This window comes from Pteronotus mesoamericanus, unplaced genomic scaffold (assembly GCF_021234165.1).
Source record: "Pteronotus mesoamericanus isolate MK-2021 breed Mesoamerican mustached bat unplaced genomic scaffold, CSHL_Meso_final contig_29, whole genome shotgun sequence".
NCBI lineage: Eukaryota > Metazoa > Chordata > Mammalia > Chiroptera > Mormoopidae > Pteronotus > Pteronotus mesoamericanus.
The window spans coordinates 2,300,370-2,325,369 of record NW_026555123.1 but is presented as its reverse complement, the minus strand read 5'-3'; positions in this window follow the sequence as shown (position 1 = coordinate 2,325,369).

Here is a 25,000-nt window from a genome sequence, read left to right as displayed (position 1 = left end):
AGTAAAAAAACGGTTTTATTCTTATTGGCAGGTGTATTCCACATATGTATTTATTCTAGAATCGGCAAACTGCGATGGCCGTCCTTCCAGCCTGGAAATTGCAACCATGTGTTTCCAGGGCAGAGGAATCTTGGCACACGTATAGGCTTCCAGTGAGATTTAGTAGCTAGAGAAATGGTGTCGACGTCACTATGGCAATAAAGGAATTGTTAGCACAGAAGACACTGGAGAGAAATGTCAGACAAGAAGAAAAATCAGTGCGGCACAGGCCGAGCGGTGTGCAGAGCTGCCTCTTGCAGGAGGAGCCCAGACTCAGCAGTCCTCTGCCCAGGTCAATCGGAAGACTTGAGCTTCATAAAGAGGAGCAGTTCTCTTGAAATTTCACAAAGAAGAAGAGTTCTCTTGAACCTCCTTCTAAAATTCTAGGCTCTTCTCGGATCTAAGAACATAAGGACGTAGACTCAGAAGAGTCCTCCGTGGTCAAAAACAACCTTTGACGACACACAGTCTCTAGTCAATTAAAATTTGATGTTAACTCAGCTTTCTCTTTCATAATAAGCCACGGAATAAAGTAATTTGTTGGAATAGCTATTTATTTATGTTTAACTGCATTTAAACATTTTTCTTCAATAACTATGCAAAAACCTTCTTTTAAATGTATCTTCAGAGAGGAGCATAGCACAAGTCACAATACGAAGTGAAAATATTTTCTACACTTTTAATTATATATTGCTAGTAATTTTAAAAGGAGCTCTTCAATACTTTACAGATGTATGCAGAAAAAAGTGCATGCCATTTTACATTTCAAAAAAGAAGCATGCTATACTTAACTTTAGTACAGCATATTATATCTAAAGTTGAGACAATTCCCTCGTTTTTACAAGTAAACATTTTTTCTCAAATTGCACAGACATATTTTACATAGATCATAAAATGATATCTTCTAAGGCACAAAATCAAGTTTACTTGGGCTTAAGGTTTCAAGGATTTAGAGGCACTCAATTATTTTAATTTGTTTGGAAAAATAAGAGCGAGTAGGGAGGTAAAAGGGACCGGGGTATTTGGGAAAGCACAAAAATTAAAATAGGAAAAATAATTCTTTAAGTGATCTCTCACATCCTGACTTCCATGTTTTATTGGTTTCTTTCAAGAAAAAGAAGGCAGTAGGGAAGAAGGGGTAAGGAGCAGAGAGGGAGTTGGAGGGGAGAGGGGACACAGAGAGAATGAGGTCGCGCTGTGGCTTGGGGGTGTCTCCGAGCAGGAAATACTTCTGTGTTCAGCCTTCGGGGGTTGTTTGTTTTCGTTTGGTTTGCCGACCTCCCTGGGCCACGGGAGAATTTACTTTCTCATCTGCGCCCCACCTTCGGGAGCCGCACTCCCCACAATGTCTTGGCAGTGGCTCGGCGTCTTCCGAGGCTTCTTCCCAGAACGCACTCAGGGCCGGGTCTGAACTAGCAGCCCAGTTGGAACCTGACACTGCGATTTGACTTCCTCTCAAGGGGGCAGATAAATGACCATTTTTGATGCATAGTGTTTCCCAGGCTCCCTCGTACGGTTCCAGGGCCCCAGGGAGTCCTTTGACCTCCAATTATCATAACTCAGCATCACACTCACAGTGGGGTTTTTTTTTTTTGTTAACATTTAAAAGTAGAACATTGCAAAATTTGATGTGAAAGACTCTCACCCAATATTGCGAATGTTATTTTTTGTCATTTGTGACCCAGGTTATATATAGAGACACAGACAGGCAGAGATGCATACACATACGTGCATGTGTACACTGAACGTTCTATTTCATATAGAACAATACAGAGTATATGAGAGTCTCATTTGCTCCTTTCTTTAAATCCATCACCCACCCATTTCCTCCCCAAATCAATGCCAAGATATTGGTTTGATTCCTTCCAGTCAATCTAAGTTCTAGTATGTTTATATAATATATTTGTGTGTGTATCTCCACTAGCAACATAGTATATTGCTTTGTGTGTTTTTAATATTTTTATAGAAATGCCATTGTATAACTTGGCAAGCTGCAGTATTTTTTTTTAAACTCCCTTGAAATATATAAATTAGGTTACTACTGCTTTTCTTGGTATGAATACATCGCAATTTATCCATTTTTCCTATGGACACTCATTTACATTGTCTTTGTTTCTCCATTTCAAATAATGTTGCAAAGTGTGTGCTGGTACATGTGTTTAATATTATGTTGACTCTCTGGGCACAAGGGTGTGCGCCTAATTCAGCCTCAGTGGATGCTGTGAGATGTGTTCCGAAGTGGTCACACCACTCTCCACCCCACACACAGAGCATGCGTGTCTACCTTGTCCCAAGCCCTTAGACATGCTTGGCTTGGTCAGGCTTCATTTTTTCCCGCCAATGTGACAAATTGTATAGATTTAATTTGCAGCTCCCTGATTGCTGTTAGTAAGATTCAGCATCTCTCACTTCTTTGCTGACCATTCATATTTTTGTTGTAAATTACTATTTATGAACTTTGCTCAATTTTCCCTTGGGCTGCTATTGTTCTCTCTCCCTCTCTCTCTTTCTCTGTCTCCTTTTGATTGTCAGGGATTGTCCTAATAGCTTCTATAAAACCTTCCCTTAACTTTGCTTATAGTACTATTTGTTATACAGCAGTTCAAATTTTGCTATAAGCAAATATATTAACCTATTTACTCATGATTATTTTCTTGAGTACTGTATTTCTTAAGAAATCTTTTCTTATCCCAAGTTTTAGAAGATGTTCTTTCAAATACTCAGCTAATGTTTTTTTAAAAAATTCTGTTCCACATTTTGAAATTTAGTCCATCTGGAATTTATTTTATTTTTCAGTTTTATGTAAGGGTCAGATTCACTTCTTCCCATGGAGAAAGCCAATAGTTCCAAAATCACTGAATTGGCCATTTTTTCCCCCACAGAGTTCTGCTTCTACTTCCCTGGCATACAAGCTGTTATATACGCTGGAGTCTGTTCCCAAAGTCTTTATTTTTATAGGCTTTTCTATCCATCTCAGCATCAAACACATTGTTTTCATTATGTGTTTATAACAAGCCTTAACTTCTAGATGACAGATCCCCTTTCTTCTTCCTTTTTGAGAATCGTCTTGGTTATCATGGCTATTTACTCTTTAATATACATTTTAGAATTTGTTCAGTTTCAGTGAATATCACATTGAGGCCTTGATTCAATATCAAACATTTGTGATAATTTTGGAAATATATCCATTTATGCAAATAGCTTGTCTCTGTTTATTCAGATCTATTTTATTGCCTTCAATAACATTTTGCCATTGTCTCAATATACTGGACCTCTTTTGTTTTATTTAATCCAAGGGATCATGCAAGTTTGATTGCTATTCTGCATAGAAAATCATTTTTATTGCATTTTTCTATTGCTTATTGCTGTTATCTAAGAATAGCTTGGGTTCTGTTGATCTACAGTGATCTTGTTTTATTAGCTTATACATCATTTTAGATGTTCTATGAGAGAAAATCAGTGTCAACTTGTAGTAACAGCGTTGCTTCTTCTGTCCAAATCTTACATATGCTATTTCTTTATTTTCCCTTCCTCTTTCATCAGAACCCTGTTTTCATGGTGGAGAGCAGCCATTTTATACCCCTTCTCTTCCTGTTTCTGACTTTAATGGAGACGCTTTCAAAGTTTTGCCGTAATTGTGAAGTCTAGTGAAGGTTTTTGGGTAAGATGCCTCTGTTAGTAATTGAAAGTAGATTAGTAATAGTTTACAAAATTGATGTTGGATTTTATTAATTGCTTTGTGTCTATCAAGATGTTATGATTTCCCCCCAATTTTTTCTTATGAAAATCTTCAGAGATACAGAAAATTGAAGGAGCATGTTGCATCTGCTGCGGCACCTACCTGGTCCCTTCGCCACTGGGCTGGGGGACCTGCCCTGACCGCACCAGCGACGCCGAGAGTGGAACACAGTAGCCCCTTTCTTCTCCCTAAGAACTGATCCTACCCACTGGGAGCAGCCTGCGCAGCAAAGCTACTCTTCGCTCTGCCCTCCGCCCAACCCGCTCCCACTGCCCATCCACAGCCCACGGCCAGTCACCGTGTGTTTCAGGCTACAGAGCTTCATCTGCAAAGTGGGCAATTCTGAACAGTGGCAGAGGCTCCGGAGCTTCGTCTGTGGGCTCAGCCAGGGTGGTGACCTGGGATCTCATCTTTTCTCAGCCCCTCACCAGAGTGCATCCCTCTCTGTCTCCCACTTTCCCCTGGGGGACACCTACATCCTGCCTCCTATTCTTCCAGAGACATGGACATAAAACCCAGTAGTACAAGGAATACCCAACATTCAGCCTTCGACTTTGCTTTTGCTTTTCTTTCTTTCTTTCTCCATAGCATATGTATCTGTATGTATGTCGGATATTGCTGTACTTTTGACAGTAAGTAGGAGAGAGCACACCAATTCAATCCTATTATTTATTTTATCAAGCTTCTCCTACAGGTAAGGAATTTCTGCGACTACAATTTTAATATGATCGTAAGGTCTTATCCTTCAGTCTATTAATGTTGTGAATTTTGGTAACAGATTTTTAAAAACTTGTATTTTGAAGTACCATCAATTTACATAAAAAATTGAAAACTGTACAAAGATCTAGTAAATATCTTTAACCTTGTCTTACCAAATGGTGACATTTCTGACTTATTTGAGAATAAGTTAAAAACATGAAGGTCTACTACTTCTTAACATTTCAATGTGTATTACCTCAAAAACAAGCCTTCTCTCCTGCATAATGACAGTGCAACCAGCAAAATCAGGAGTTAGCATAGATCTAGTATCATTATCAAATTCACAGACCTCATTCAATTTGTCACTTGCCCCAAGAATGCTCCTTATAAGTCCAAGAGCCAATTCAGAACTACATGTTGAATGTAGTTGTAACATAGCTTTATTTCCTTTCAATTTAGTGCAGTTCCTCAGTCTTCTTTCATTATTTTGACATTTTCAATGAGTGCAAGTGAATACTTTAAGGTCGGTTACTTTAAGTAAATTTAAGTTAATATCAGATATTAATTTACATATATCTGATGTGTTCTCATGGGTGATGCATTTTTGGCAAGAATATCACTGAAATGAGGCTTTTTGCAATAAACCACTACAATTTCAAATATCCAATCTCATTGTCTTGTCTTTTAATTGTAGAGTCAATCTTTTAATATTTTTATCATTACTAATTTGTATCTTACTTATTCTTGACATACTTTTTCTGTGTTTTCCTTATCTTTTTTTCCACTTTTTGTTCTTATTTCTCATATTCCTTCTAGTCTCTCTTCTGGAGTGCACATTAGATATATGTTGGACCTTCTCATTCTAAACTTCATGACTCAATTTTGCTTTTGGTAGGGATTTGAGAGTAGTAAAATCTCTCAGTCTTTATATGTCTGCATAGTTATCTGTTTTAACCTCTTTAGCAATAACTTAGTGGGGTATAAATTATCTTTAGCATTGCAATTATCCCATTGTGTTCTGCCATCTATTGTTGTTAGTAGGTGGTTTATGTCGGTATATCTCTAATTGAATTTGTTGATTTTTTTTCTCTTGTGACTTTGACAATCATTGGTGATATGTAATTTCAATATATTTTGATAGGTGTGGCTATACTTCTGCTGGCCTCATTGGATCCATTCACAGCCTCTGTACCATGGATACCTCACCCCTGAACATGGCACAGACCTGAGTTACCACTTACCGACAGGTGATTTTTTCCCATGTGGCCCTAGATGGTAAGCTTTATCTCTAATCCTGTGGGTTTTTTAAGTCTTATTTTGAAATATGTATTTTCATGGTGCCCAGTAGCTCAGCTCTGGCTTCTTGCAAGTCCTGGCCCCTAGACAGATTTCTCTCTCATACTACTGTCTGAACCCAATGTCCAATTGTTAAAGCCTTTCTATTTTGGCTTGATTTCCCTATAATCCTTTAAGTTAGAGCTGGACACCTTCTTCGGACTGTGAACTGTCTCTTCATCTGGCACCTAAATTTTTTTCTCTTTTCAAGTGCAAAAATGATTTTATTTTTGTGTTTTGTTTTTGTGTTGTCATTGTTTTATACTTTAGCATTATATATTTTGAAAGGTAAATAGATTGTAAATGTTTACATTAAATTAAAATAAATTAATAGGAAACTGAAAATTAAGTAATTTATAAATTAATTATATTAATATGTAGATTAGACATAGAGAAAAACTACATCTTATGAGCACTGCACTCAGTTAGAAAGGATTTACACAGGTGATTAACAATATTTAAAACTAATATAAAACACAACACAGAATTTTCTGTATTTTAGTCTAAGTCATACCCTTGAAATTAGTATTACGTTCCACTAGACAAACAATGTCAAAAACATCTGAGCTAAATCAAGAGCTAAGTCAAGGTGCCAACAGAGCACTCTCATGTTCTTTATGTTTTTACTGTTTCCAAGACAGTATTTTTAGAGCTGTTCCAGCGGCTGTGACGCTCTTAGTGTGACCCTTGTGTCAGGGGTTTTCACGCCCTTCGCAATTCTCAGGGACCGAGTCCTCGCCCAGAGACCCGGGAACATTTCTCTGATGCTCAGAGGGCTGATATGAGCTCTTCCATGCAGAAGAAGGCTAAAAATATAGTAGTGGGTTTTTTTGTTTGTTTGTTTTTTGCTTGTAAAATATACAAGAGTGTATAATAATACCTACTTGGTAGGCCTTTGAGATTAAATAAGATAATGCACATGTAGTTGGTACTGGACACCTTGTATGAAGTGAAAGTTCAATAAGCAGGAGCAGGTTTGGCAGTCGCTTTTTAGATGTTCTCCGAAGATGCTGCCCCGACGTTGGCTGCCCTGTCTTGCAGATCACCTCGCCACCAGCTCCTGGTTTGGGAAGAAGGTGTGAAACTTAAACTTGAGAATGTGCAGAGCAAGAGTCTTTATTCAGAAACAAGACAAATGTAGGAAGTGCTGCGCAAATACAATCCAACTTAGGAATGTGTTTCAAAAGGAAAAGGCAAACATTATTAATGACCCTTTCCTTATACACTCTCAGGCAGATGGGATGATTTCTATAAATGAATTTTTCATTTACCAAAATCTCACTGCTGAAATCGCCATTTTTGATGGATCTATTTCTGAAATGTACTGTACTTTCCGCCTCCTTCTTAATCAGAACATACCACATCGAAGTCCCTGCTGCAGGAATGACGTCAGGTTGTTCACGATTAGATTTGGTTCTAGGTTTGGAGGCTTGCTCGTGAGACTTCGTAGGGTTTGGAGGCTATTTTCCCTCCCAAGGTGACTTGTTATTAAGATCGTCTGCTAAAGCTATAGATGGGGCGTGGGGTGGGAATAGAAATAAAATGAAAAGGGTTTGTTTTTTTTCCCACGTGTCAGAAAGATACCCAGTGGCGAGAGCTCAGTCACCATGGCTGAGGGCCGAGTGGAACGGCCAGGCGCTCCGAGGAGAACCCTGCGCCTCTCCGGGACTCCGCCAGCGTCCCTTTATCCGGGTGCGGCAGTGTGGCCGCGCTCGCGGAGCCGTCGCACCGTCGCTGCCCGCCGCCAACGGCATGGGTGGCTCTCCTGGAGACGGTGGGCCGGGCTCCTTGGGAGCGGCACCTCGCATGCCTGCGGCGAGCGGCGCGGCCGTGGTGACCCCAGGCTGGCGTCCCTCCTCTGACACCGCCTCTGGGGAGGCCTCATACCTACGAAGTGCACGGCAACAGCGAGAGAACCTGTGCTAGTCCTGGCCCCGCCGGTGACTGGTCGGATGACCCTGAGCAGGCAGTTCTACCTGCGAACCCTCACATTCTTATCTGGGAAATGAAGGAATTGAAGAAAGGGCTGGCCAGTCGTCGGGGCCCCTTTCATCAAAATCGTGATTGAGCTTCTATGAGTCTTGAAACACCAGCAGTAACAAGATGTGATGTGGTTGACGTGTACTATTCACGCTTCACATGACACCAGAAACGTTTTTGTAAAATATGGAACAGTTCATGTTTCTGATTGACCCTACACTGACACCCTACCGCACCAACGATCAGGTCAAACCCTGCCTGTTCCCCGACTCATCTTATTCCTCTCGTCCTTGGTTTTGCTTTCTGTCCTGACCTTCAACTACACAGACCTCCGTGTATCTCATTTTCCACTTTTAGACAGTGGAATTTGGTGAACGCGTAGAATACTGTCCTCTCCGATGTCACCATGGCTCTGCTTCAAGCCAGCCAGGTCCCACTCAGACCTCCGCTTGCCGGAGAGCACCGTCCTGAGCAGGCTGAGCCAAGTCCCGCAGCCTGCCGCCACCGCCCGCTCGAGCCCGCGGCCCAGCCTGGCTTTCCTCAGGACACTTTCTGGGACATGGTATCATACAATTATTTATTTACTTCGGCCTCATTAGGCTTGCTTAGAAGAAACTTTGTGAGAGCAGGATCTTTGTCCACTTGGCCCAAAAGACAAGCTGAATGAAGAAAATTAAAAAAAAAAAAAAAAAAGGCACTGATACACTTAGTATTTTGTTTGAAATATGACACTTTCTGGGATTCCATTGCATCAAATTCTTTAAATCATCCCTTGATTTTTCAAACTTCTTTTGCACAAAAAATGATAACAATGATTCTGAAGTGGATACACCCAGTTATTTGAAATCTGGTTGCCAAGCATTTCAATGCTTAAACTTGACCAATGATAAGAAAAATGCAGCGATAAAGTAGAAGCTAATGGCCAGGAACTGGAAACATTAGCATCAATTCCCTCAGGAGCCTTTCAATAAGCAACATTGCCTCGTGGTACATTTTTATAGAGCAATCTCGTTCCCTGAGGAGAAATGTAGAGTTCTTAAAAATATCAGCTGCACTCATTTTAACATGAACTTCCTCCAGGCTGAAGGGGAAGGCACTCGCCGAAGGCTGAGGCCCGGGTGCCAAGTCTAACTACCGCATGCGCACTTGCGCTTTACGACCTCCAGAGCCCTCGCCCCCCACTCGAGTTTCTCTTCCATCCTCTCTCTTCCTTGTCACCAACTTCTTTGCTATCAGGGAACTTGAAAGGCTTTCACTTGACTTTGCCGCCCCCTCTAGATACCACCTATTGCTCTCTTTCTGGTCCAAGTGCTCTGAGGAGTGGTCTGCTTTTATGGCCTACAGTCACGTCCTAAACCCTTGCAATCTGGCTTTGACCTCCATGCCTGATGGAACCATGCGCCAGAAGGGCTGCGGCGATTGCTTCCCTTGCTGGCAACCCCAGCATTTCCCTTAATCCTGGTTCTCCCAGGCCCTCTGGAGCGTTCAGCACTCAAGGCAATTGAACTACAAAACTGCATGTTATACAGTTTCATTTCTTTTAACCCTCCCGATAACCTTTCAAGTTCGTATTATTAACCCCATTTACAGTTGAAAAAAGTGAGGTTGAGAGGCTTAAATGACAGCTCAGAATGAAGCCATGTTCGAACTCAGTTCTTTAACTAGGTCACGTTAATTTTCAAAAGCAAAGCAGCATAGGGTGTGGATAGAAGAGATTTAGTGTATATATTACATTCTGGTTACTTTCTTTTTTATAAAAGGAGGTCAGACTAAACAGACTGGATCTAAATATTGATGATAATCCTCAGTAATGTGTATTAGAGACATTAAATAACCTCTGCCTAGAAAAAGATTGAAAAATTATCTACTATTTTTATGAATGGCTAGAAGTCCATGCATGGCTTTCTTTCAACCTTTTTATATTTTCTAATTTTTTATTAGTGTATTATGTTCTAATAAGTACTTTATACAAAAAAAGAAATGAGAAAATAAGACTCAGCCTTTCATTCAAAATATATTATTAAAATGTCACTTAAAAACTAGGTTTTAGACTCCAGGGAAAGGGAGATAAATAATGCGCACCTGATCACAGTCTTCGACGAGCAGGTGAAGGTCACGTGTGCTATGGCTCACCTAGGAAGAGAGCACCATCTAGACTTGATGGATACAGGAAGTCTCCCCAGAAGAAATGCTGTCTAAATTTAGACTTGACAGTTTGGGGGAATTAACCAGGGGAAAGGAACAGAATAATACTCTAGGCTTAGGGAGAAAAATAAGACCAGGTCATATGGGTGTTGAAAGTTTATTAAGAATTTGGCTCTCGTTTTGAAGGCAATTAATATAATTGTCTGCAGGCCGGGGTGGGGATGGTTAGGAGTCATGATCGCATTTGATTTTGGCAAGATCACACAGGTGCAGAATTGATGCTAACCTTAGCTGAGGCTTTCCTTCAGAAACGTGACTGTTAAATGTTTACCAGCACACCACAGGTATAAAATGGACACAAGACTCAGCGGCAGAAGCCAATGGATCTGATGTAAAAATCTAGACAAGAATGGAGAGACGTGTGACATATTTAGGTCTCAGAAATGCAAAATTTGGTGATGGATGGGATATTGGTTTCAGGGAATGGAAAGAGTTAAAAAGTCTCTCAAATGTCTGACTGGATACCAGATCCATGCTGTTATCATCACTAAGACAGAAAGTATACGAGTGAGAAGTCAAATCGACTGGAAATAAAGGGACTAGAAAGAGAAGTTTTGATGCCTCTGAGATACCCATGTGGAAATGTCCACTAGCCAGTTGGATGCACAGCTCTTGATTTCAGGAGAGAGAGGTTGGGACGGGGGCCTCATCTTCTTACAAATTACACTTGAAGCCGTGGCAGCAGAAGAGACCACCCAGGGAGTGTGCATAGAGTGAGACAAGTAGGTGGCTGAGATGAGCTCTGGAGAAAACCCATGTTAAGGGCCAATCACAAGAAGAAGAGACATTAAGGGGAATGGTCAGAGAGGACAGGAGGTGCAATTGGGCTGTGCCATGGAAACCAGGGGAAGAGAGTCACTCATCAAGGAGGGAATGAGGGCTCTCTAGACGCTGCTGAGAGGTGCAGGAAGAGAAGCGCAAGAGGCCAGATTGCCCTGGGCTCGGAGTTGGAGGAACGATAAAGTCTTTCAAGTTGAACTATCATGGAAAAGAGAAACTTTATTGTTCTTTATTGGTATTGTGTTAAAGTTGGAGAGGTAAGGACTTTTACAACGGACAGGATTGGGTCATTCGAGAAGAAATTGAAACAAGCCGGGGGCGGAGGGGGGTGTGCGGAGAGAGAAGAGAGAAAGCTGAAAAGAGAGGGAGCGGCGGGTTTTGGCAGGGAGAGGCCTCGGTGTAGGCTCCACGAGCGGTCCTTTTCTCGGGAGAGGACAGACATGCTCCAGTACAGCTGTGGAAAATTGTGGCATTTTGAAAAAGAAGCTGAAGAAATCCTGGCAGCTTCTATTTGTGAAATGGAAGGCAAACAAACTCTGTGAGGAGGATCTGAGAGGTTGTAGGTCAGGGCTGTGAGGAGATTGATTTAACGAGTTCTAAATAGTTGCTGAAGGAAGCAGGAGAAAGACATATTGCCAGGCGTCGGCAGAGAGCCAGGGCAGGCAGGAGATGTGTTTATATGTATGCTGTGCTCCTATGACTTACTGTAACAATCAGGGATGTTATGTAAATAACTTTCTTATCATTGTTACTTTAAACATAATTTTAAACATAATTACATACACTATGTAATATGCTATTATAAGTCCTCTTTAAGTTTAGATTGTTTCTAATGTGGGGCTATTTTAAGTAATCCTGGTATGAATAACTTTATTAATAATTTTAAAAAAATTTTAGTCTCTTTAGATTGGATCGATGAATCTGAACTATTCATAGATAATAACATGTTTTATCTATGAATATATTTCCTAATGATTATTTCCAACAAAGATTTTCTTGCCTTTTTACCAACATTAGAAAGTCTCATCTAAAAAGAAACAATTTAACAAACATGTAAGTTATAAGGTTCTACTTGTCTTTCCTTGACTACCACTAATGCTGAATATTTCCCCTACATTTGTTGAGCTACCAGAATAAACCCTCTTAAAACATTTTTCTTCTTCAGCTAAAAAAAAGAAATGACTAATTTTAGAAATTCTTAGCCGGATTTCCCTCAGGACGCTCTTAGAAAAATTCTGAACCCACCCAAAAATGTCGCTCTCATTCCAGCCCATCCTTCCTTGCAAGCTCACCTCTGCTCTTTACCTTGGGAAATTGTTACGACTTACAACTTCAGTTATTACCTTCACAGTTTTCGTACCACAATTCTGGAGAGTTAGCCTCATGTCTTCCCTAAACGTTAACCCTGTAGTTGGGCTCTGGTGCCGGCCCCTCTGCTCCAGGGCATCCTACTGAGAAAGAAAAACATGCCACAGGAGCAGCAGACCCGTCCTTGGGAGCAGACAGGAGTAAGAGAGACACAGGACTCAGGCCGGGGGCCGGGAGCTGGGACCGTCAGGGATCTGGGGAGTGGGAGGGTGAGTCGAGGTTGCTGTCAGGGGAAAAATAAGGCCAGAAGGGGCAGGAAAAAAATGTGAAATAGGTGTTAAATTAATTTAGTAATAGGTTGTGAATAAATGTATTCATTAACGTTAGCATGATTGATGTGATTACAATTCTATGATCTAAACCTGTCTAAATGTTTAAAACACAGGAATATTTATTTTTTTCATCTTTGGATACCTATTCTGTTCTCCCATTCCTGAAAAATCTCACAGGTTGTACACAGAGGCTCTGATGATCCATTCGCAGGTGATTTTATCACTTTGAGATATAAGGTTTTCAGTTTTCTTTTCAGGAAATATTTAAGGGGGATGATTACGATATATATTAATTTCAATGAACCATCATTTAAAATGACTGGAGGTCCTCCCACTACCTCACCACCTGGCCTAGCCTTTACTGCTCATTTATTCCACCGGGTCTGTTCTACCTTCACCACCACACCTCCTGGCTGGCATTAGCTGAAGCACCCTGCTTTGTTATTTTAATATCACCTACTCGTAAAATGGAAATGTCCCCAAGTGACACCAGCAAACAATGCCTATAAAACACATAGATATAAAATAGTTTGTAACCAATGTAATCACTGTGTCATGAGGAACAAGGTGTAGGCAAAGTAATGACTGCAAATTCCAGGGACAAGGGACCCAGAAATGCCGGTGCTGGGCAGCACGGGTGACACCTGTGAACGCGCCCTCAGTCAGGGCTTAGATGGCCAGCCGGAGTTGTTTAAAGAGCCATGTCCCCACAGTCAGTGAAGCAGCAGGTCCCCGTGGCCTTCTGAAAGCAGACGTTGACATGGCCCAAGGCTGTTTGCCTTAACCCAGAAGAGTGGCGGGAAGCTCGAGCGCGGATTGTGCCGCGCCCTCCCGCACGAAGGGGGACGCTGCTTTGGGCGGACCGGGTAACTGGCCCAGCCTGTGAATTCACAGGGTGTCATTTCGGTTTATAGGACAATCTGCTATTAGATTGGCTAGTAGGTCTGCATATATACATTGTTGGTAAGAGATGGGGTTAGATAAAGAAGCAAAACACAGTCTACTTTCCCCTTTGCCAGACTCCTGTGCTAGAGATTTTTTATTTTTTGGAATGAAACAAAAAATTTGATTATATAATTTACTATAAAACTATACTTCTAGAAATTTTGAGTTTATACATTTGGCATGTTAATTTATTCACCAACATATAATACAAAGCATTAGCAACAAGGCATATTATTAAAAATGTTCTTACTCTAGAACAATTAAAAATTATGGCTACAGAAATCTGTGTTCCAAAAGAGTAACATCCACACTTATGAAAAATACACCTTTAATAAATAATACTGTACTTTGTAATTGAAGACATAATTTCAAATATAAAAAACAAAACATCCACTAATATTACATATTATTTTAAAATACTCTAAAATCAATACTGCACAGGATCATAGAAATGAACAAGATTAATTTTTAATCTGGGAAAAAAGAAGATTGAATCTGTTACTGAAAATAAAGTGATATATCATTCTTTGTTAAATATAGTTATAATGTTTTCTTTGTATTTCCATTTTCCTTTGTATAGTAGAATTCATTTTTAAGGAAGCCAGAAAAAGATAAATAATATTTTCTAAAATTATGATATGTTTAATATGTCTTCTTCAATTGTAGTTATCTTTTAATATGAAGAGCCTTTATGAAAAAATAAATGACTTTGGAAAAAAAGATTCTAAATAAATTGGGATACTTTTGCCCTTATGTGAGTGTGACTAAACCAACACCAAAGAAATGATGACAGATACATTACTCATGTCTTTTCTTTAGACACAGATTGTCAAAAATCCATGTAGACATTAGCTATCAAATATGTATCTGAGTCGTCTATTAAATATATCCTTAGTCAATATTAAAATTTAAATTAATGCTTTTCAAACTGAAAATTAATTGATTTGATGGTGTCAAATTTATCTCCAATTTTTTAATTTCTTCTTCAATTTTAACCTCTCCCCACCAAATTGGTGAAAAGCTTTTCTAAATGTAAATCTTTTCTCTGCCTGAGCACCAAGTCATATTTCTATACTTTTATTAGTAAATGGGATATGTTAGGACATGACTCACCTCAAATTTCTTAGCAATGTGATTGCATCATTTCTATTATTGATGAAGCTTCAGCTGATGCTCCAACCTGTGGGCACGGCAACTGCAGGCCACACTCATCCCACTGGGGGCACGTGACCTTCTCTCCAGCACAACGGCGGCCTTGCCTTGGGCCCCCGCCCCCCCGGGCTCTGCCACAAAGGTCTGCTTTGCTAGAGGGTTTGGATTTGACTTCCAAAAAGGTCTTTATTTTCATTTTCTATTCTTTAATCCTAAAACCAATAATGTAAAAAAGTCTCCAAAAGTGATGGTGGTATTCATGTAGTAGTTCTCCTTTTCCAGTTATTATTACCTGTGGTATTTTCAGGAAACACTACTACAATATACCTCCTTCTCCTCAATATATGGTTTTTCTATCATGCAAATTTCTTGAATCTATGAATTGTGAATCATGCATCTTAACTGTGCTATTTTGTGGATTGATTCCCAAAGAACAGTTTACTAAATAGGTAATAGTTTAATAGTTTACTAAAAGATGGCAGAAAATCCACTCAATTCATACCAATGCAAACAAACTAAAGCAAAAAACAAAACAAAAAATGACCAAACTGTTTTCCAAGTAAACAGTTCATTGTGCCATAATGATCATATTGGCATGTCCCTGATAATGGCAGCATAACAATAGCACAAAGTGAACTCATTTTGATTATAAAATGTTATTTATGTCATAATATGAATGTTCAAAATGAAGACACTATGTTTAAGATTGTCTTCTGAATTAACAACACCCGATTCCTCTAGTACCTTATTTTAAGTTGGTTTTTCCAGATGTGAAAAGAAAAGGGGAAAGAACATGTTCTTGAAGCAAAGAATCTGAAGCTTCCAATAGTTAGTGACAGTCAATGAACTTTAACCACGGAGACTCAAGTCCTTCTGTCGGTGGGGGTTGCAAGGAAAGCGATATGATAGAACCATGGTTTAATCTCCCATCATGGAACCCTGTAGGGAAACCCTTCATGGAAATTCTTTAAGAAAAACAATAGTGTGTTTGCAAATAAAATCAGCACTCAAGTTCCTATAATACACTTCTTCATTTTGTTTAAAATTGTTTCTATCGTTTGCTCTTCTTTTATTTGCAATAACGTGCTTTTAGGATCAGTAGATTGAACCAAGAGTATTGTATAGACAACATGAAGAAGCTGCTACTGCTGTCTCTAATGAGGAAGCTTATGTAAGGGGGAAACATATCTGGCAATTATAAATATGATTTTTTATGAGTTAATGTACTCTTTCGTTATTGCCTTTAATTCTTTAGGTATAAAATACTAATTTTGTCCAGGCATATAGTTATCATTTTAAAAATTATTATAATAGAAACAGGGAACAGTGATTTATTCATATTTCAAAATGAAGGCCAAAAGCCAGGAAGCTCAAAATCATTTATAGTCCCTGTTTCATGAACGTCTTATCTTTTACCCAGATTCCTATAATTCAAAACATAGGTATCTAAACGTCAGTTTATTTTAGATTTGTGTTAGCTCACCCTTGAAAATCAGTGTTTTCAGGGCCTCTCCTTTCTTCCTTTTGTTTCCTAAGGAAGTTTCACCATTTAATTATAGTTTCGTGTCCTGATGCACAGTATACTGAAATAAGAACGAGACACTGAAAGTAAGAAAAAATACAGCCACCGTAGGCAAGTCCTGGCTTTGTAATCTTGCTCGTTTTCTCTCCACAGTTTTGTGAGGAAGTTCCTCGTGCATGTCTTCGTGATTAGTGTGCCTGTTCCATTTGATTACACCCTTGGGCCATCGAAGCCAACAAATCCGTTCTTCTCTCTCACTCTGGTGTTCCTATCACATTAGCCTTCAGACTCCCAGTCCTGGGGCTCTCCGAACAGAACCAGGTTCGATGGGAGCCTTCCTCCATCCTGAGAGTCATCGGATCCTTCTCTATCTTCCTTGCCAGCCTGTGGTTCTCTGAGATCGAGCTGAGTCGTCATTTGCCCAGGCGCTGCTCTAAACCGAGGCTGTAGCCTTGTGCACGTGAGCAGCAGCAACAGCCCAGGAGTTGCTCTTCTTCCTTGTCTTGTTTCAATTGCAAGCTCCACTTGGAACATACAGGGATGGGCAAAAGTAGGTTTAAAGTTGTTTATATGAAAATAATACAAAAATAAACTCTGTGTTTTGCGTACTCACAACTGTAATACTTTGTTCATAAATCTCAACACTAGCTATTTAATCTTCTCTCAATGAAAGTCTGCAAACGTAGGTTCAGCTGGTTTTTCCCCATTTTCCAACACAGCATGCTCATTCTCATCTCTCCAAAATCATTCATGTAGTTCTTCCATGGTGTCTTTCCACTGTCTCTCTTTCATGCCCTGTTATTCATGAATTTCAACCCCCGACTCATCTTCCTATTAAGTATCATCATACGTTCACCTGGGTTTAGCTTAAATTTCTTCATTATTCTATGGAATTTGGGCTATTCCATTATGTACTTTCTTCCCATTAAAAGCACTCCATCTGTTTAACCTACTAAAACTTCTTTTCACCAATTAGATTTTATGTTTTTCAAAGGCTTCAACATATTTTCAGTTTCTCTATTTTCTTGATCTACATTGTATAGTTCTAGTTAGAGAGGGTTTATATGCTTGATGTTTTAAATAATTAATACTATGAAACATAGTCTAATAATATCATTGGTTCATTAAATCTAAGATCTTTTGATACTTGCTCTTACCAGAAGATGCCAACAGGAGATTTTCACACAACTGCATTATAGTCTCCACACAGTTTATAGGTATTGTAAAATGCCAGGAAATATAAGAAACATCCTTAATTCAGGGGAAAAAATGCATTTTAAGGTCAAAGAAATAACCAGTGTTTATAGAAAACCCAGGATATACCAGGCATTGTACAACATGAATTTCTATTTTATTTAATTATACCAATGTACACAATAATTTGGTAATGATAAATTCATTTTTAAATGTACATATTAAAGTTTATTGAAATTAAGTAACTTGCCTGTCCAAGATCACAGTACTAGCAGCGGGTGAGTAAGCTTAGAGTCCGGTCCAATAGGATAGTTCTAGAGAACAGAGCTGGTCCTACTTTCATTGTGAATGGACCTATTGAGATGTAAGGTGAGATACTGAAAGTCTTCAGTTCTCTCACATTCCTTCTTGACCCATCTACTAAGCACTCAAATTGCATTTTTTTTACTTTATTAGAATCTTCTTTAAAGGAGAAATCTGCACCCAGAATAAGTTATAGGAGTCATCAGCATGAAGATACACTTAAATTCATGAAAACAGGTTAACTCTCCAAGAATAAGGTATAGAAAAAGAAAGATGCAATAATGAGCATGGACACATTCAAGAATTTAGAGGCAAAAAGAAAAAGAAGAGAAAGAAAGTATAAGAAATAGAGTAACCATTGAGTTGAGGAAAACCAGGAAAGCATTGTGAAAGTTGAAAGATGCAGTATTTCAAGGAGGCAGTGGTTGAGTTTGGCAAAGATTGCTGGAAGTTCAAGTAATATAAATCAGAGAGTAGTGTATTGAAATAGGTCCTTGGATGTCATTGTGGTCTTGATAAGGGCAGTTTCAGTAAAATTATGGGGTGAAAAATCACTCTGTAGTCGGATGAGGTGTGGGAGGTGAAGACATGTACACAGCTAATGTATACAGTCCCTCTAGAAGTTCAACTTTGAAGGGGTACAGAGAAAAGGGATTGCTAGGTGAGGAAAAAGCATGCATTTTTATTTATGATGGGAGAGTGTAGACTATGTTCATATGCTGATGGGAATTATGTTGTAGGAGAAAAGAGAGTGGATAACCATAGGAGCAAGAGCCATAGATCTGCAACAGGGAGGGACAAGGTCCAGAGGAGCATAGGAGTTTGCTTTTGATGCAGTGGGAGGGACATCTTCCTTGATTGAAATAAGGGAGAGAAAAGATTTCAGTGTAGGTGAGATTTTAGATTTGGCAGAGAAAATATGAGGCACTGCCTAACAAGTGACTTCTATTTTCTCAATAAAATATGAAGTGAAGCCATTACCTGATAATAGGAATAGAGTAGGGGTGAAGAATGTTTGCAGAGAGCAGAGAATATGTTAAGTAGTATTTTTAGTAAGCTTGCCTTAGAAACATAATAAGGTGGGTGGACATTCTTGAGTGTCAGTTTGATCTCTGAGTTTTAAAGTGGAGCCAGCTGGCTTCACCTAGATAGTTGTCTCCAGCAATCCCCCACCAGTCCCATGGAGGCACAGAGAAGGGTGACGGTCAGTACTTTTCACAGCTGAAGTTTTGCAAGACAGGCAACAGTCATGGGTGAGAAATCAAGGAAGTAGAGACAATTTGCAAGGTTGTGTTAGAATGATAGACATTGGTCTTTAGGTTGGATAAGGGTGAACAAGAAGCCATACAGGGCAGAGAAAAATGAGAAAATGGTGAGAAGGCATCGGAAACATGACAAGGTTGAAGCACTGTAAACCTGATGAGGTGGGAGAGTTGTAGCGGTGAGGGTGCTTGAGCAAATGGCCTGAGAATTGACTGTTTGAACTACCAGTTTCAAGAGGTATTTATGACAAAGCACAGGACCTGAATATGGGACTAGATTGCTTAGGCAGAGTGAAGCAAGATTAAAGAGAGAAGAGGTGGAAGAACCGGAACTCAAAGTGTTGGTGTATCCATCTCTGCGGTTTTTCAAGTCACCGAGAAGAAAGACAGGGTTTCTGAAACAGTCCAAGTCGTGAGGTAAGAGAGAAAGTATTTGGTGGATTATGAAGTGTTAGCAAGATTATATCAGGAAAGAAGGTGGCATTGACACAGGCTAGCTGTCTCATATACCGAAGCAGAAAGAGTAATGGTAGTGACTATCTGGGAGTCATAAGAAAAGCAACAAGAACCTCAATTCCAATCTTTTGCCTCTGACCTACATGTGGAATGAGAGAAAAAACAGCTTCCTCTTTAGAAAATGGAAAGCGGTGCCTTCTTGGTAAAGCCAAATTTCAGTTAAGGCAGAAATATTTACCAATATTTAGAGTATTTGTTCTTCATAAACTGAGAAAAAATATACATGACTTAGAATGTAATTGTAATGGAAGTCTTTGAAGATGTCCATTCATAGATTGCTCTTATGATAGATGTGATGGAAGTGGCCAACGAGTTGAAGAAGAATTGGTATATTAGTCTTCTGCTGAACACAAATTACCATAAATTTAATGGCCTAAAACAATACCCCTGTATTGGCTCACAGTCCTCTAGGTCAGAGTGTGGCACAGAATCACTGGGTTTTCCACAAGGATTAGGTTCTCATCTGGAGTTTCTGGTAAAGAATCTTCTTACAAGCTAACTCAGGTTGGTGGGCAAATTCTGTTCCTTGTGGTTGTAGGACTGAGGTCTCTGCTTCCTTGCTGGCTGTCAGTTGGGGATCACTTTTAAATCCTAGAAGCCAACTGCATTTCTTGGTAGATGGCCCATCCACTCTCAGGCCAGCAGTACAGTGTCAAATCATTCTTATGCTTAGAGTCTCTGACTTGCTTGCCTGCTCCCAACTAGAAGAAAATCTACTATGTAAGGGCTCATGCAGTTAGGTTAGGCCCATCTGAGTAACCTCCCTTGCTTGTTACCTGCGCCATGTAAAATAAGCTGATTGTGGGAGAAACAATTCATCACGTTTACATTCCCCAGGATTATGGCAGGAAATCTTAGGGACCATCTTAGAATTCTTCAGAAGCAGCAAGAAAAAGTAATGTGAAGTATGTATTACATTGACAATTAAAGGATGGATTGTCCTGAAGAAGGTGTTCCGGTGAATCTGGTCCCTGAAGCCTTCTCATTTTCCATGGGATGAAGTGGATCCTTTAACATAAAACACAAAACTTTTCGTGACTAACTCCTCATATCTATTCCTCCTTACTTCTTAAATTTCTCTTTTATTGGCCATACACCTGTCCCAGAATACCTCCATTTCTCCCAACATTCATGCTCTCTCAGGACATTTAGCAAAAGAACAAATTTTAAAAGTTACCTTTGAATTTCTTAGGATCAAATTCTCAGTAATATTTATTCAGACATGTGAGTAGGTACACTAGAAAGAACTCACTTCTTTCTTTTATTCAAATAAATGATTACCTTCAGGTTGTGCTTCATGGTGTGACTTGAAAGAGCTGATTGCTTTAAATGCTGTGGTCTTATATGACTTGGTACCTCCACCGTGGGGCTTGCTAGTCAAATGGCTTCTCCAGTCCATTCGAGAGAACGTAGGATGAAATAAAGTGGTTACTCTAGGCTACGGAGCCAGACACAATGTCTTTGGATCCCGAGTATTTCCCCTAAGTATGTGCTCATGGGCCAGCTTTGGCCCCCTCATCTGTGAGTGGCCGTAAGTGACCGTGTCCCCAATGGCTATGGAGTTCAATACAAGGTCTTTGAAGGGCCTGGGACATTGTGTGTTCTCAATAATGTAAGGATTTTGAAAATATGTGAGTGGAAAATAGTGCTACTAATCCAGGTTTCCCATTTATAACTTCCACCTCAGGTTCTGCTGGTATAAAACAAAGAGATTAATTTTATCTCATATTAACTCTCCTTTAATCTTTATTATCCAAATTCTAGAGCACTTAACATTGTGCTAGTCACTGCAGAAAACATAAAAATTAGAAAGACACAATACCTGCCTATAAGCCCTTAAAATGTAGAGTATAAGACTAGATCTCATAAAAATGATAAAATATCATGCACAACAGAACATGAATAATATTAATAGTATAAGAATCTTAGCTTAACCACACAAATGCAAGAACAAAATAGTCTGAAGTTCTGCATAAACATCTATAAAGTGTTAGAGTTTGTAGATAAGCCAACAAATAGATTTACTTCTGGAAGCAGCGATAAAGAAATAAATATTAACGATTTTAAAAAGCATTAAATAACAGCATTTTGGCATAGAAAACAATGAGCAAAGGGAATCCCCACCTTCCCTCAGTGGTAGGAATAAGAAAAGAGCACATAAAAAATGGTGGCACCTTGACTTCTTCCAAATTTATAAGGAAATTCTTTAAAAGTGCGGCTAGAGGAGAATGTCAGTTGATATTTTCCAGAGTCCAACTTGAGAACCTGAAGATAGTAAATTTATGTTAGACCATAAAAAGAATGTGTCACTTAGATACCAGATCGACTTGGTAAAATTCAGTGCCCTCTGCAGGGAAATGGAACTCGAAACTGAAAAATGAGTTAGATCGCAAAGATATGGAAGCTGTGACTATTTATTATTTAATATGGACAAGCAGTTCAGGAAGAAAGAAAGCCAGTTGTAGTCAAGTTTGAAAAGTGCATTGGCCTTTTTCATTCATTTGGCTGAATGTCTTAATAAATTAATAAACCAGTATTTGGAGAGGCTGCATCATGGCTAAATGAGTGGGCTCTGGATATTCTAAGCCCTTCAGTAAAATACCTAACCTCCGGGGGCCTCAGTTTCCACATCAGTAAAGTAAATAGAGAAACAGTGTGTGTTTAATAAGGTCGTCAAACGATTAAAGGAATTGAAACACAGGAAACAGGCAGAAGATTACCTGGTGCCCAAGAGCCTTGTCTATTTTCCTTCGTATTGTTAGTCATGGCATCATGACATTGTTTGTAAGTAGGATGGAATTTTAGGGGCCTATTGAGAGTTTTCACACTTATTTCCAAAACACTCCTTTACCTGAGGCTCCTACGAATGAGCAAAAGAGCTCTAGAGAGACAGAGCCCAAATGTAGCATCCCAGGGCTGCTGACTGGGGGCCGGGGTCTGGGAACACAGTGAGTGGCCAACAGTGAGTAGAACTAGGGGAAGAGCAAGAGGAGGAGGATCCGGGTTCCCCAGGCTGGAAATCTAAGAAAGTAATACGCGCAAGGGAAAAATAGCTAACTAGATCAAGGACTAATCAGAGAAAAATAGAACACTGATCATGTTATTCTTCAAAAAAGTGTTGCTACCTATGAAAATGGTAATGACATACTTATTGAAGGAAAAGTGAGTATTTCATTTTCGCTTCTTTCTTCAACTTTTATTTTCAAATCCGATCTAATGAAGTTCGTTTCATAGGTGTGGAAGGTGACTTTTAAAATGTATCTCATCTCTCAAAAGATATATTTAGTATAAAATATTAGCAATTTTTCATGCCAGGTTCCTCCTGCAAACACAGAGGAGCAAGATAATAAAGTGAAGACGATAAGAAAGAAAACATCACACGGAATTTAGACTTGCTATTGTTTTAACTGGAGACCTCATTTCAAGTTTTTTCAACCAGTCTATTTTAAGTCCTGCGTTTTTGGGAAACACACATTTTCATTGTGTACATTCTCAGTTTTATTAATTTACTCATCCTATAATGCAGTTCTATTGAAGTCCAATCAGACTGGCTATTATTTTTCTTGGAAATAGTAATAGTCCATGCGACATATCTGAGTTATTGCTACAATCATTAATCAAATGTTTTCCTGGACCTAATTAATAATAAGCCAGGCAAGGAACATCTGTACAGAATCATCATGGTGTCGGCACAACTTAGCAAGAGATCGCACGAAGAGGTGATTCTTCTAAGCATCCACTGAAATAACATATTGATTCTTCTTAAAAGTAACTTGGAAAAGAAGAGGAAATTGTGCATGATTATTCAGTCTCTAGCAAAAATCACACAAAATAGCCTTCAATAGGTCAAAACAAATTTTAATTTACACAATTTGATAAATAGCCTTGTTATACTTTGGAGTGATACAATTGACTTGCAGGCCTAAGAAGCCAATTTTTTTGAAGAGGAGTGCAAATTATTGAAGACACTTTTGTCCTCTCTCTACTTGGATATTGATTCATTTCTATATAACAGGGGGGAAAAGAAAATTGTAATTATAGCAGCGCTGTTCATTCCATTATGAGTAGAGGGCTACCAGCATTTCTATTATTAACCCCTATTGTCCCTGGTTTATGATCTCAGCAGTGAACTTGGCACGGATGGTGCCTCCTTGTGAGTACATTCCCCCCCCCCCCCATGTTTCATAAGCCACTTGTCTATTTATGAATTATACAAATGCCAGAAATGATGTGCACTCAAATAGGCCTTTGATTTCCAATCACTCTGCATAAAGATTTGTGTTTTAACATAGAAGCGCTGGCTTCAAGATATTCAAAATTCCTTTTGGTGTATTTGGTTTGTCTTCTTTATTTTCTTATTCTCTGATCTGTCTAAGGCAAAATTTTAATATAAATTAATAAAATCCAGTCTCAAGCAATTGGCTCACTTCACCCATGTTAACAATTGGCACAGATTGCGAGGTGGAGAAGTCAGCTGCGATGATTGGTATCAATTGCCAGGCAGACTGAAATGAGGCTGTTAGCTTTGTGACAGTTCACTTAGCCCACCAGGTGCGGCAGACACAGAGGATTTAACACACATTTTGAAACTTCTGATGCGCATGCGTGTCAACTGATGCAGAATTGTCTCTCACATAAAAGGTGTTATCGTTAAAAAATTAGGGACTCTATCACTTATATGTAAAGATGTTGATATAATGTATAGCTAGATATATATTATATATACACTATATGCAATATGTGGGTAATGTGTAGTTAAAGAAAGACAAAATAATATTATTCATCCACCACCAGTTAAAGATAGAATGTAACCAGAATCTTTAAATTCCCCAGAATTTAAATTCTCTCCATGACTGAATTTCCCTCCTTTCTCCTATGGGTAACCAGTAGCCTAATTTTTTAAAAATAATCTCCATACTTTTCTTCATATATTTGTCTGTAAATAACTCTGACTCAAGAGTTCTTATTTTGGATATTTAAATAACTGAAGTGATGCTGATTTTACTCTTTAATCATTTTTTTCAGTTTCACTCTGTTAAATGTTTGGGGGTTTGTCCAGTTGATTACAGTAGTTGAGCTCATTTCTATTGCTGTCTAGCTTTCCCCGTTAAAACCACCACAAGCTATTGACCCCCTCTTCTGTGGGTGGGCCTGGAGTTATTTCTAGTTTTTCTGCACAGGTTCATTGCACTAGTATATCCCCTCAGCTTAAGGAGGAGCTAAAGATTATTTAAAATAATTGTGTGACTATGAAATTACACCGTTTCAGCATTAGACGTTGGAACGTAATTTTTATCTGAATCACCTTAGCCAAACTAGCGTCTGAACTACAAAGCCAGACTGGCCATACAAACTGAAGCATTAATATTCATATTATAAAGGTATTACTTCAAGAGCAGTCTGAACGAATACCGCCAGCCTGCGGGACCGTGCACAAAGCTTCTCTCTCATTTGCCTGCCGCCCCTCGGGCTCTGGCAGCCTTGCCTGGCACACCCTCTGGAGAAAGGCTCCGTGGCTGCAGCTTGTCGCGGGACGGCGCTCCAGTGGGGGCGCTCGTTTGCAGTTTCTATTCAATGTTTGGTTTGGGTATTTTTTTAAAATACTCCCCACCCCATACACCCCCCAGCTCCTCCTGCTGGCTCCTTCCTTCAAGCCCTTGCCAGGCTTGTCCTGGGGCTTGAACAAGCC